We start from the raw sequence: 13,515 nt of genomic DNA on the forward strand, positions 1-13,515 counted from the left end.
ACTTCTGGGTCCTAGGATACAGCCAAGGACAGCGTCAGCCCCCAGCCTGCTCCCCAGGCCCCCCATCCTCGAGCTCAGCCTTCAGGGTGTCACCTCATCCCCGACAATCCCCACTCCCACTGCCACCCACTCGGAGGTCTCCTGCCTGCCTACCCCACTGGACCCGAACCTTCCCTGTGATCAGGGCTGGGGGTGGGGGAAACTGGGGGTGACCCACCCCCATCCTGATCAGGACCCGCCTGTGATGAGGACCCCTGACCCCCAGATCCCAGCTCCCAGAGGCCAGGGAACAAAGGCCGGGCCCGGGGCTGACCAGCGGTGACTGAGCATTTCAGGCCGCTCACTTGCTCTCTCCAAACACATTAGCTTTCTGGAATTCACGCTCCCTCCGCCCTCATTATCCACAATTCAGATGACATTCCCAGGCAGCTCTGGGCCCTCCAGGCTTAGGCGAGTGCCCCTGCAGGGTCCCACGCGGCCACCTGCACGGGGGGAGCGGGCCAGCCGCCTCCTGGTCCGAGGCGGCTCTGCCCACCCGCCCCCCGCCATGTGTGTGGAACCGCACATTTGACCACTCCATCCCCAGAGGCGGCGGCTCTGGGACCCCCTGCGTCAGGCAAGGGGGTTGCCAACCAGACACTTCGCGCCGGGTGCCTGGGGTTGGAGGGGGGGAACGGGCACAGAGGACTGCAGAGCCCACCTTCCATGTGAGCCTCACGAGGGGTCTGTGCCCCCGCTCAGATGCGTCCCCCAGCCCCCCGCACACCTCCACCCCTGCCCTCAGCCCAGCCGGCCTGTGCTCAGTCTATACATTCAACTCGAACACTCCCTCCTCCATGAAGTTCTGCTTGACTGCACCACAGCCCAGTGAGGCAGGTGCTGGGGTCTGGTAAGACGTCAGGGCTGGGAGCAGCTTCTGATCACCCTGGGAACCTTAGCCCTGGGCCCTGGGCCTGGGCCCTGGGCCTGGGCTGTGGTGGGACTTTGGGAAGGTTCGCTGAGTCCGAGGTCGTAGAGATCGTGTGGAAGCCTCCTTGCTCCTCATGGAAGGTCCCTCGGATGCCCTTGGCTAAGTCTTGGAAGGTTCTGGACTGTTGAGAGGGTGATTCCTCTCCTCCTCATGCCTGCTTCAGACCTCGTTTCCTGTCCCCTCAGGTGGGGGGAGGGCCAGGCAGCAAACAAAGTGGAGACTTGACCCCCAGGCTGTCCGACGGGGGCCTCTGGGGCCTGGGGTCTGGAACCCAGACAGGCCTCGCAGGACCCCTCCTGCTCCTGGTGCCGGGACCTGAGTGCCAGCCACGCACACACGTGGACACACGCACACAAACACACTGGCATGGGTGCACACACACAGCCACTCCTGACCCTCTGAGTGCCCTCTGGGCCGCCCTCGCCGCAGCCCACGGATCTTGGCCAGGCCTTTAGTCACGTCCTGGCGGAAGACCGTGGCTGGAGCCTGGTGGCCAGGGCGGGGCGCGGGCCGGGCAGCTTCCCCGGGCCCCACCTGATGAGAGACGGCTCAGTTGAGTTGCTTCCTCATCAGAAATGTTCCCTCCTGGCTTTGGAGTGGGGCGCCCAGGCCGGTCGGCAGCAGGCCGGGCCCCTGCGGCTGTTTTTCCAACTCCCACGGACGCCACACGCTCTTGGCCAAGGGCAAAGCTGATGGGACACAGATGGGCAGCCTCAGAGGCCCGTGCAGGCCGGGCCGACGCCAGGGGCTCCACCTCCCAGCTCAAGGGGGCCCTGCTCTGCCTGAGAGACAAGGACACCGACACCTAGCAGTCTCCCCAGCAGCCCACCACCTGTGTCTGCTGTGCCCTTGGGTGCCCAGGGGGCTCTGCGCTGGGGCAAGCCCACCTTACCTGCGGGGACAGTGCAGGCCTGTGGGAAGACAGAGGGGTCAGTTGTGTGTTGGAATTAGTTAGGGCAGCCTCCAGACACGGTGAGGGGAGCCCCCATAGTCCTTGGCCTGCCCAGTCCCCTTGAGCCTCAGTTTCCATGGGAGTAAACGTGGTAACACCCTCTGGGCAGTTCAATCGGTGTAGCTGTGGCGTGTGGAGTCTGTGCCAGGCCTGGCGGGTCAGGCCCTGGGGTCCAGGGCTTGCTGCTCTGGCGTCTGGATGCCCCCCGAGCAGGATGGTCCTCTTGTGGGCCCCGGGCCCCACCCTCCTTCCAGCTCACCCAGGGATCCCGGCTGCCCGCCAGCACCATCACAGTACCCCCCTCGACTAAATGCAGTCCCGAGTGGCCCACGGTGCTTCCCATTGTCCACCCTGGTTGGGACTGGGCCCCCATCCCAGCTCCCTTTCAAGAAAGCCTTGAGAAAGTGTTCAAATGCAGGTTGAGCTGGTCCACCCACCCCTGTGAGCTCCTTTCTGCGACCTCGGGGCTCTGGGGGGGAGCCCAGGAGGACCCACCTCCTAGAACCACCCATTTCCTCTGCCCCTGCGGCTCCTCCGTCCCTTGAAGCCTGGGCCCAAGGGGATGCCCCGTCCTTGCCCTCACTGCTTCTTGCCATCAGTCTGAAGCCCCCTGTGCCCTGGGGTCTCAGGCTCAGACGAGATGGCCAGGGGGCTGCCTGCTCACTGGGGCCCAGGGTGTGGCCTTGAATCCTAAGACAGACCCCAGGAAACCAAGGCTGGGGTCTCCGAGCAGGCCCTGGATCTGCCCCTGCTCCCTGCTGGGGTCTCCTTCTCTTGAGGATACCCCTGCCCTGCACTTCCCTGCGGCTCATGCCTCCCCCCACCGAGCCCCTCAGGTCTGGCATTCGCCTATGGTCACTCCCTGGACACGCAGACCTGGGCCCAGAGACCAGGCCATGGAGGACGAGAGGGCCCTGCTTCAGCTCCCCTGGGCTGCCATTCGGCCCCTGAGAGCTGCAGCTGGAAGGTGGGCACTGCCGGCTGCGGGCTGTGGAGGCCTTGCCCCCCTGGGCATGGTGAGACTGGCCCTCCTCTGTCCGTGATGGGCGGGCCGGCCCTGGGGCCCACGGGGGTGGCGTGTGGCGGCAGTGGGGACCTGGAGGGGGTCTCTTGGTGTTGGTCAGGCCTCCTCTGGACGGGCCTCGAGCCCTCTGAATTGAGGGCCACGGGCAGGTGGGCTCCGGCCATGACGCTCTGGTCTTGACACTCCTGGGAGGGCCAGCCGGCAGGGAGCTCTGGGGGGCCCTCGCCCCTCCTGCCAGTTGCACCGTGACTAAAGCGGAGCCCCCCGCTGCCTGCCGCGGCTCCACCAGGCTTTGTCCCCAGGCCGTCCTTTCTCTGCCGGACCATGGAAAAGGCCGCGTCAGCGCCCGCCTTTGTCTGGCCCGCGCCCCGCTGTTCTCAGGCTGGACAAAGCCGGCCCGTTCACAGCCGCCCGGGCGGATAGAGCGATTCAGTGTTTGGATAATTCAACCACAAAAAGCCTGTGGCCCTTTCGCCTCCATCAGCTGGGCGCAGCACTCCCGCCCCTCCGGCCTTTCAGGACTCTTGGGAGAGAAAATTCCCACAGGCCCCAGAGGCAGGCGTGAGCCCTGGAAAAACAGCGGCTTTGGCCTCCGACAGGACACCCGCAGCCAAATCCCCCCGCTGCCTGAGGCCTGGGGCGTGTTCCCACCCCTCCCAGCTCCGGCGGCCCATCTGGAAAAGAGGTGCGGACCTCCCACCTGAGATGAGGGGCTGCAGGGGAGCAGGGAGCTTTTCTCTCGGCTAACCGAGGCAGGGCTCTGGGCAAGCCACCCCCCTTCCCACTGGCCTTGGGTTCGTTTCTTTCTTTTCTATTTTCCTCCTTTTATCTAGATGCCCCAGCTCTCAGTGGTCGCACATGTGATCTTCCATCTATGTTGCAGCTGTGGGATCTCATTTCCAGACCCAGGATCGAACCTGGCCCCCTGCACTGGGAGCGCACGGTCGTCTTAGCCACTGGACCACCAGAGAAGTGCCTCGGCTTCGCTTCTGATCTACAAAAATCAGGGCTGAGTCTGAGGCAGCAAGGGCTCCCGATGTCCAGCAGACAGTGTGAGTGCTGCCGTGCGTACAAGGGAGCAGAGATGAGGTGTTGGGACGCGTGCAGTCATCAGGCTGCCAGAGAGGAAAGGGCCAACGGCACCAGGCCCCAGAAGCCACCTCCAGCACGCCCTCGCCCACGGTGTGTCAGAGCAAGACCACCCATCAGCCCGCCCCTTGTGTGTTCCTCCGTAGGACCCTCACACCTGAGCTCCCCATCCCCCACTCTGACAACAGCCCTTCCTCCTGCTTCACAAGTGCTCAGACAGAAACCTCGGACCCCTGCCGCCTCTTTCTCTGGCCCTGAGTTGATCAGATCGGTCGGCAGATCCTCTCGTCTCTGCCTCCCCCGGGTAGGCATCTGGAACCGACCGCTCCCGCCCGCACACCCCGTCGCCTACTCCCAGCCTCCAGCCTTCCCCCCTCAGGGGCTTCCTCCCTGGCACCCTCAGGCCTCTGCCAGCGGGTGATGCTCACTACCCACACACACAGGGCACCTTGCACTGAAACGGCTATCCATCCCTCCTGCCTCGGCTGCCTTGCGGGCCCCTGACCACAGCTCCTCGGAGCCTCTGCCTCCCTCCTCGGTCCATTCCCATGGCCGTGATGGACTGGCAGGTCCAGGCGGCACCTCCCCTGGTCTGTCTTGCTCACGGCTGCATCCTCAGCACCCACCACATAGCTGATGCATGTTGGGAGCGGGTGCCTGTTCCAGTGGGGGAACTTGGGACACCCGAGGGCCTCCCGGACTGCTCTGGCCCCAGACCCCTCCCTGGCTCTCCTGACCACAGTTTCCCCATCTGTGAAATGGGCACAGAGTCTTCCTCCTCAGCCACAGCCTGGACCGTGGGCACTTTGAAGTCCTGTCGCTGCACCCATGTGGCCATCCCAACCTCAGCAGCACTCGTTTCTGGATGAGAGCCTGAGGCCCAGAGGAGGGAAGGGCTAACCAGCCCCGGCACCTGGACCCAGCGCGCCCTTGTCACACAAAGTGCCTCCCGAGAGGGCCCCAACTGGCCCTCTGGGGCTCTTCTGCCCACAGTGACCCTTGGGGGCCTTCTGCCTGTTGGCAGGTTGCTTGTGCCCGGCAGCCTTTCTAAGCAGTGGGGCCTGGTTCTCTTGCCGCTTCCTGCACCTCCCTGTCTGGGCCTGGCCCCGGGTGGCTGGGACTCCAGGGTCTCAGTGGGCAGGACTGGGGCTCCTCCTGTGTCTGAGCTGGTGTGAGCGACCCTCACTGGGACCTTGTCCCTTCCTGCACCATGTGCCCAAGGCCCTAGGGCAGGGGCTCCCCACAGAGTGAGCGCTCGGGGACCTCACCGTGCCAGTGGGGAAACTGAGGCAGGGAGGGGCATAGCTGCAGGCTGAGCAGGGAGGCTCCACGGTGAGAGGCCACCCTGCGGGCTGGGCGGCCTCCGCCTCCAGCTCTTCCAACTGCTCTCACTGCAGTGGTGATGAAAGTGGGTGTTGCCTGCTGACTCCCAAACTGTGCTTCGCGGAACCCCTCGAAGCACGACAGCTGGACCGTAAAAGGGCTCAGTGGTCACGGAGGCGCAGGAAACACCGCCCAGAGCAGGGGGCCGTGGGTGGATGGCCACAGTGCCGCCACTTCAGGCAGTGGACAAGCAGCTCAGGCGCTGGGACATCCCCAAGGTGCTGCCACCTCCGGGCAGGGCCCTGCTGGCCTCCTTCCCCAGGGGCAGCAACCCTGGTCGTGTCCTTGCTCTCACCCAGGAGGCCGGTGTGCCCAGACCCCGGGGCACCCCAGAACGGACCCCTGGGGTCTTGCAGCCCCCGGCCGGCACCGCCGTGGAGCCCCATGACCTGCCCTGGGGAGCGGATGTGACGTGAGGACTGCTCAGAGCCGCCTTCCTGCTGTGCCTCCCCACGCAGCCTGGAGCCCCCCGCTTGCCACGTGAGGACCGCTTGGGGCCCACAGCCCAGCCGCGGCTCACTCTCCTCTTGCAAAGCACAGAGGGGTTGAGTAGCTTGTCTGAGGTCACGGTCACAGCAGGGTCCCCAGAACTCACTTTCTTCTTTATTTGGTTGCATGGGGTCTTATTTGCTGCACTTGGGATTTCGCTGAGGCATGTGGGATGTAGCTCCCTGCCCAGAGGTTAAACCCAGGCCTCTGCACTGGGAACCCAGAGTCTTAGCCGCTGGGCTACCAGGGGAGCCCCCAGAACTCACTTTCTTGACCACTGCCCTTCTACCTTGCTTGCTCCCATAGAGATGTGAATGGCCAGCGTCAGGCCCACCTGACTCTCCTTCTTCAATAACTCCTTCTTATTGCCTCTTAATTTAAGTCTCTGCTCCATTATCACTTCCTACAGGAAGCCCTCCTGACCTTCCGGCAGGCATGGCATCCTGGGTGTCCCTCATCAGGGCCTTGCCTGGTGAGGAAGCAGGGAGGGCTTACTGGAAGAGGGGGGGAGCTGGAGCTTTGTCTCAGAAGGTGAGAAAGAGTCGGACTGGCAGAGAAGGGAGGCGAGGACCCAGCTAGACTCTGAGGTCAGGCAGGCCTGCTGGAGGTTGGGGGGCCAAGGTGAGGAGACTGGCAGGAGGGGAGGAGCTGAGGCCAGGTCTACGGCAGAGGGAGGCCCTGTCTGGGCAGACTTTCGTGGTCTGTGCCCTGCGCAGCTGCTGGTAAACCCACACCCGTGACTGGTTTGGCCAGTTTCTAACGTCCTCCTGGGGAGCCTGGGGGGCTCGCTGGACTTGACAGATGATTCTGCCAGCCTACTGGGCGCTGTACACCCTTTAGTTGCCAGGGGGCTCTGCCCTGGGCTGGCCTGGCTTCAACTCCAGGTCTGTGAGACGAGGGCTTGTGCACGGTCCCTAAGGCCCTGTGCTCCCCACCCGGGAGCACAGCCTGGGCCTGAGGAGGAGCCCGCCCGGAGCCCACACCCACTGGGGCCTCCTCACTTCCTCGACTCAGTGACGCCTCCAGAGCCTTGAATGTGCTCTTTTAGTCAAGGGATTGGATGTCCTGAGAGGGACTTGTAAATTATAGCCACCCACCAGGGCCTACCGTAGCGGTCTCCCTCCACCACCATGCCCTGCCCATCCTGGAACCCTCCGTGGCTCCCACTGCCCAGAGAACAGTCTATACGCCCAGAGCTGGCTGACACCCCTTCCTGCTGCTCCAGTCTTAGTTCTTAAAATTTCCTTAACCAAGCCCCAGGCCAGTGGGTTGCTTCAATCCTCACCAGGTGGAGAGCCCGGCCCCTGAGTGAGCCGGTGCGGGGAGGCAGGAGGAACCAGGTCTGGGGCCCTCCATGACTCCTACATCTCATCTGTGCCTGGCACGTCATGCCCCTTGTCCCTTGGGGAACAGGGAGACACCTGTGACTTAGGGACAGAGGTGCCTCAAAGCTCCCCTCGAGCCCCTCTCCACCACCTCTCTGGGCACCTGCACCATGCTCACGTTCCAGTTGACCTTGGCATTCACAGGTCTGCCTGGCACTTTACAGTTTGCAAAGGGCTTTCTGCCCATTGCCTGACCAGACCTCACGCCCTCTCTGGGCAGGGCTGATGCAGGTGAGGAAACAGAGGCTCAGAGAGAGAGTGACCTGCCAAGGTCCCACAGGGGCTCGGTTCCCCTCCTCTCCCCTTCCCCTCCCTGCCCCGAGCCTGCAATAGCATTGATGGGGAGTCCTCTCTAGAGTGGCCATGGGAAGCCATCAGTGGGAGAGGTCCACCTCAGAGGAATGGAGACCCCACGTCGGGTGCCCCCAGGCCTCGTCTGACTGATAGAATGGTTAATGTTTAAACTGCAGCAAGGAATTCCCCCTCCCCAATCTCCCCATTTACACACACTTCCTACAAGCCTGAGAAACAAAACCCAGCTGGCCAACAATGGGGAGATGAGGAGGGCCCCCCTCCCCTCTGCCCTGACACCCAAGGGTCCACTGTAGCCTGGAGGGCACTGCCAGGAACCAGGGGGTGAGCGGAGCAGACACCTCAAAGAGCAGGGCAGCTGCAGGCAGAGTCCTTGCTACTGTGACATCTCTTAAAAATAGTACTGGTGGTTGTTTGGAGTGTTACATGAGACTCACTAGAAAGCTGCAGTGATGGACGATACACAAAGCTGTAAAGCTGCAGTAATCCAGACATGGGGTACTGGTGCAAGAACAGACAAATGGACCAGTGGAACAGAATAGACAGCCCAGAAATAGACCCCCATAAATGCAGGCAGCTGACCTTTGATGAAGGAGCAAAGGCAACTGGAACAAAGGAAAGTCTTTCCAGCAAACGAGGCTAGAATAGCTGGACAGCCACATGCAAAAAGAGAGTTTAGATGCAGACCTCACCCCTCCACAAAAATGAATTCAGAATCATAGGCCTCAACGTAAAATGTAAAACCATAAGATGCCTGGGCTTCCCTGGTGGCTCAGACGGTAAAGAATCTGCCTGCAGTGGAGGAGACCCAGGTTCGATTCCAGCTGGAGAAGACCTTGGTTTGCAAGGAGAAGGAAATTAACTCAGAATATTCATTAGAAAGACTGATGCTGAAACTGAAGCTCCAATACTTTGGCCACCTGATGGGAAAAGCCGATTTATTGGAAAAGACCCTGATGCTGGGAAAGATTGAAGGTGGGGGGAGAAGGGGACGACAGAGGATGAGACGGTTGGATGGCATCACTGACTCGATGGGCATGAGTGTGAGCAAGCTCTGGGAGTTAGTGATGGACAGGGAGGCCTGGCGTGTTATCATCCATGGGTTGCAAAGAGTCAGGCACGACTTAACCACTGAACAAGAACAGCAATAAGACTCCTAGAAAATAGCACAGGAGAAAAGCAAGATGATTTTGATAACGGCAATGGCTTCTTAGATATTGCACCAATGGTGTGATCCATGAAGGAAATAACTGATTAGCCAGACTTCATTAAAATGAAACACTTCTGCTCTGTGAGAGACAACGTCAAGAGAAGAAGAAGACAAGCCACAGCCTGGGAGAAAATATTAGCAAAACACATCGGATAGGGCTCCCCAGTACACCAGGGGACAAGCGCTGGATTCCTGGTCTGGGCAGATCCCACGTGCTGAGGGACAGTGAAGCCCAGGCTCCAAACCATCAAGCCGATGTGTCGCAGCTACTGAAGCCTGCTCACCCTAACGCCCGTGCTCTGCAATAAGAGAAGCCGCTGCAATGAGAAGCCCGCACCCCGCAGCCAGAGAAAGCCCAGATGCAGCAACAAAGACCCAGCATGGCCAAACGTGGTCAACTAACAGAATAATCTCTTCAAAAACCTGATAGAAGACAGGTGTCTTAAATACACATGCAAAAAATAAATATACAGAAAAAAACCCCACTTAAAATTCAACAAAAAGAAAGCATGCAACCTAATTTAAAAAGTGGACAAGAAGTCTGGAAAGACACCCCCGCCAAAGAGGATACAAAAGCACATGAAATGGCTGTTTCATAACCTACCTTGCGGAAAATAAAACATATGAAAAGATGTCCGTCGTCATGCAAATTAAAACAGCAATGAGATGCCAATACACACCCATTAGAAGGGCCAAAATCCAGCTCTCCGACAGCTCCAAATGCTGGCAAGGACGTGGACCAACCAGAACACTTGTGCCTTGCAGGCAGGAATGCAGATCGGTGCAGCCACTTTGGAAGAGAGTTTGGCAGTTTCTTATAAAGCTAGACTTACTTTTACCGTATGTTCCAGCACTCACTCTCCTTGGTATCGACCCAAAGAAGTGGAAAGCACGTCTACACAAAAACCTGCACCTGGATGTTTCTAGCAGCTTTATTCATAATTGCCCAAAGCTGAAAGCAAACAAGATATTCTTTGGCGTGCGAGTGGATACACAAACTGGTCCATCCAGACAACAGGATAGCTTTCAGCACTAAAAAGAGATGCGCTACCAAGTCACAGAAAGGCATGCAGGAAGCGGCCCTGGATGCATGTCGGTGAGTGAAAGAAGCAGGTCTGAAGGGCTTGTTGTTCAGTCTGACTCTCTGGGACCCCGTGGACCGCAGCACGCCAGGCTTCCCTGTCCTCCACTATCTCCCAGAGGTTGCTCAAACTCCTGTCCATTGAGTCAGTGACGCCGTCCAACCATCTCATCCCCTTTTCCTCCCACCTTCCATCTTTCCCAGCATCAGGGTCTTTTCCAATGAGTCTCTTCGCATCAGGTGGCCAAAGTATTGGAGCTTAAGCTCCAGCATCAGTCTTTCCAATGAATATTCAGGGCTAATTTCCTTCAGGATTGACTCGTTGGAACTCCTTACTGTCCAAGGGACTCTCAAGAGTCTTCTCCGGCATCACAGTTCAAAAGCATCAATTCTTCAGCACTCAACCTTCTTTATGATCCAACTTTCACATCCATACATGACTACTGGAAAAACCATAGCTTTGACTATATGGACCATTGTCGGCAAAGTGATGTCTCTGCGTTTTAATATGCTGGCTAGGTTGGTCATAGCTTTTTTCAAGAAGCAAATGTCTTAATTTCATGGCTGCAGTGATTTTAGAGCCCCCAAAATACAGTCTGTCACTGAAAAGGCTACATATTGTATGATTCCAACTCTATGTCATTCTGGAAAAGGCAAAACTATGGAGACAGTAAGAAGACCAGTGGTTGCCAGGGGTTATGGAGCAGATGAGATGAGAACAGGTGGAGCATAGAGGGCTTTTCAGGCAGTGAAAGCACCCTGTATGATCCTGCAATGGTGGGTATATGTTCTTATACATATATGTGTCCAAACCTCTAGAATGTATCTGGGCTTCCCAGGTGATGCTAGTGGTAAAGAACCCAGTTGCCAATATAGCAGACACGAGAGAATCCGATTCGATTCTTGGGTCAAGAAGTTTCCCTGGAGAAGGAGATGGAAACCCACTCCAGTATTCTTGCCTAGGAAATCCCATGGACAGAGGAGCTTGGAGGCTACAGTCCATGGGGTCGCAAAGAGTCAGACACAGCTTAGCAACTTAACACAGTCAAGCACAAGCACATAGAATACATGACACAGAGTGAGCCCTAACGGCAACTGTGGGCTTTAGTAATAAACATGTATCAGAACCGGTTCATCCGCGGTGACCATGTGCCTCACTAATCGTAGATGCTAATTGCAGGGGAGACTGTAAGGGTGTGGAGAGTGAGGTATAAGGGAACTTTGTATTTTTCCTCAATTGTTTTGGTAAACCAAAACTGCTCTTCTAAAAAGTCTGTTTAAGAAAAATGGAGCATTGGACTTCCCTGATGGCCCAGAGGTTAAGACTCCGTGCTCCCAATTCAGGGGCGTGGGTTTGATCCCTGGTTGGGGAAGATCCCACATGCGGAACAGCCAAACAAAAAACAAAAAACAAAAAAAGGGTGAGGGGGGCAAGGAGCATTACGTGAGTTACAACCACACTCCATATCTTGCAAACACCATTTTTGTTTGTTGATGTACGCTTTCATTTTCAGCTTTTTTGAGGTACCGCCGACCCCAGAAGTGTATTATTTGAGATGCGCCATGCGAAGTTCTGATGAAGCACACGTGGGGTGGTGATTACCCCGATCCAGGTAACTCACACGTCCCTCCCTCACATAGTCATCTTCCTTGACAAACACAGAGCTGAACACAGCATCTAGACAGCCGAAGGGACAGGCCATGTGACCCTCCCTGCGGGGATAAAGCAGGCGGGAAGTGAGGGGCACGGCCCCAGGGAGGGGACCGCAGCCAGGAGGGGCCCTGGGGCCTCTGGGAACCAGCCTCGCTCTGTTCCTGGTCTGCGGACGCTTACGTGCAGGGTTTGGTTTGTGAAAATTCGTTGAGCTGTACACTTCTGCGTCCACTTTCCTGTGGGTTATACTTCATTAAAAAGTTCCAGAAAAAATAGTGTTTGCGGCAGAAAACTGGAAATCCCAGAAAAGGAGAAGGAAGGTGGTTCCTCTCGTCCGTCCTCTGCCCACCAGGAGGGGTCCTCGACTCAGGGTTGGGGGAACGGCTTGCGAAGGGGACATCTAGGCTGCAGATCGCCCGGCCCCCTGACCCCGCACCTCGGGCCCCGGACTGGGTGGGGGTCTTCGTCTCCCTGGGACTCCAGCGCTGAGCCTGCCGGGATGGGTGAATCACTGCATCCTGGAAGGGTGATATCTGGTTCGGGAAACTCCCACTCGGTACCCCTGTGGCCCAGCCCAGGAACAGGGGACTCAGGCCCCACCTACCGGGGGGCCCCCACATTGATGTCCTGGGTGTCCAGGGGCAGGGATGGGCAAGACCACCCTAGGACAGGCCCCCGAGTCTGTCCCAACCCCGGGTGCCCCACCACAGCGGCTCTGAACAGACCCCAGTGTGCCCCTTGTTCTAGGGAGGCAGGGGCCTGGCCGGGGCCAGGGCCAGGGCTGGGCCTGGGCTGGTGACATCATGGATCAGGCCTTGCCAGTTCCTTCCCGACCTCGGAAACCCCAACACCCCGCTCCAGGAACTGGCCTGTGGAGTTGGCTTTGGCCGGCTGCCCCCACAGTGCGGCGGGGAGGCCCCGGCCCCACAAGCCCTGGCGGCCTGTCCCCGGGGCCGCCCTCCTTTCGGGGGCTCCTGGGGAGTCTGTGCCCGTGTGAGAACCAGCGGGGTCAGCTCTCTCCGCCCCCGCCCCCGCCACCCCCCTGAACAGCAAGGAAAATAAACAGCTGTCCGCCCCTCTCCACAACTGGAAACACCGCCGGGCCCGCGGCCTCAGACCAAGCTGTGGGGCTGAGTCACCGGCCAGCCACCGAGGAGGGGGCAGACCCGGGGCTGCCCCGTGGAGACCTCAGGCCAGGCCGCCCCGTCTGGGCCCCACGCTGTGCCCCTCCCCTGCACCCCAGGTCTTCCGAGCCTCAGCTCCCGACCGCCCTGGGCCTCCGTGGCTTCACCGGCTGACCCAGGGGCGGGCCCGGCACTCTTGCTCCCTCCATGATTGTGGATAGTGACCGAGCTGCCTGTGGCTCTGGGATCCGACCGGGGGCCGCAGCCCGTGGCAGGCCTCATGGAGCAGAACAGGAGAGCAGACGTTTCAGAAAGATCATTCACAAAGGTGGAAGTGCAACGGGCCTCCCGGGGGGGGGGTCTTGCCCAGTTGGGGGGTCTGACGACCCTAGAGGCGCCGAGGTCTGGTCCCCAGGGCTGGCACCCCCTCCTTCCTGCCTTCTTCCCTTTCTCCTCCACCCTGTTCTCTGTCCTTCCTTCTCATCCTCTGATAACATTTTTCTGGGGCAGCACCCTCCTGACTCCAACCTGTAATGACCTTTGCAGGTACCTGGCCGTCCCCCAGGGGCCTATGGCGTGCTGGGCCCTGAGTCCTTGCGGGGGTGGGGGGGTGGCAATCCTGCCTGGGGATGGATCCACACAGGGACCAGTTGGAGGTTGGGATGTATAGCTAACAAGCTACCCACTGTGAGGGCCCCACAGCGGCTCCCTGCCCAAGGATGGTCTCTGGAGAGGCTGGGCCAACCTCACTCCTGCAGGAGGCGTTATCCCAGGATCGAGGTGGTGGCAGTGGAGGGTGTCAGCTGGGAAGGGGGGCCGGCCAAGCAGAGGGGTTAACCCCG

The sequence above is a fragment of the Ovis canadensis genome, chromosome 3 (assembly GCF_042477335.2).
Source record: "Ovis canadensis isolate MfBH-ARS-UI-01 breed Bighorn chromosome 3, ARS-UI_OviCan_v2, whole genome shotgun sequence".
Lineage (NCBI taxonomy): Eukaryota > Metazoa > Chordata > Mammalia > Artiodactyla > Bovidae > Ovis > Ovis canadensis.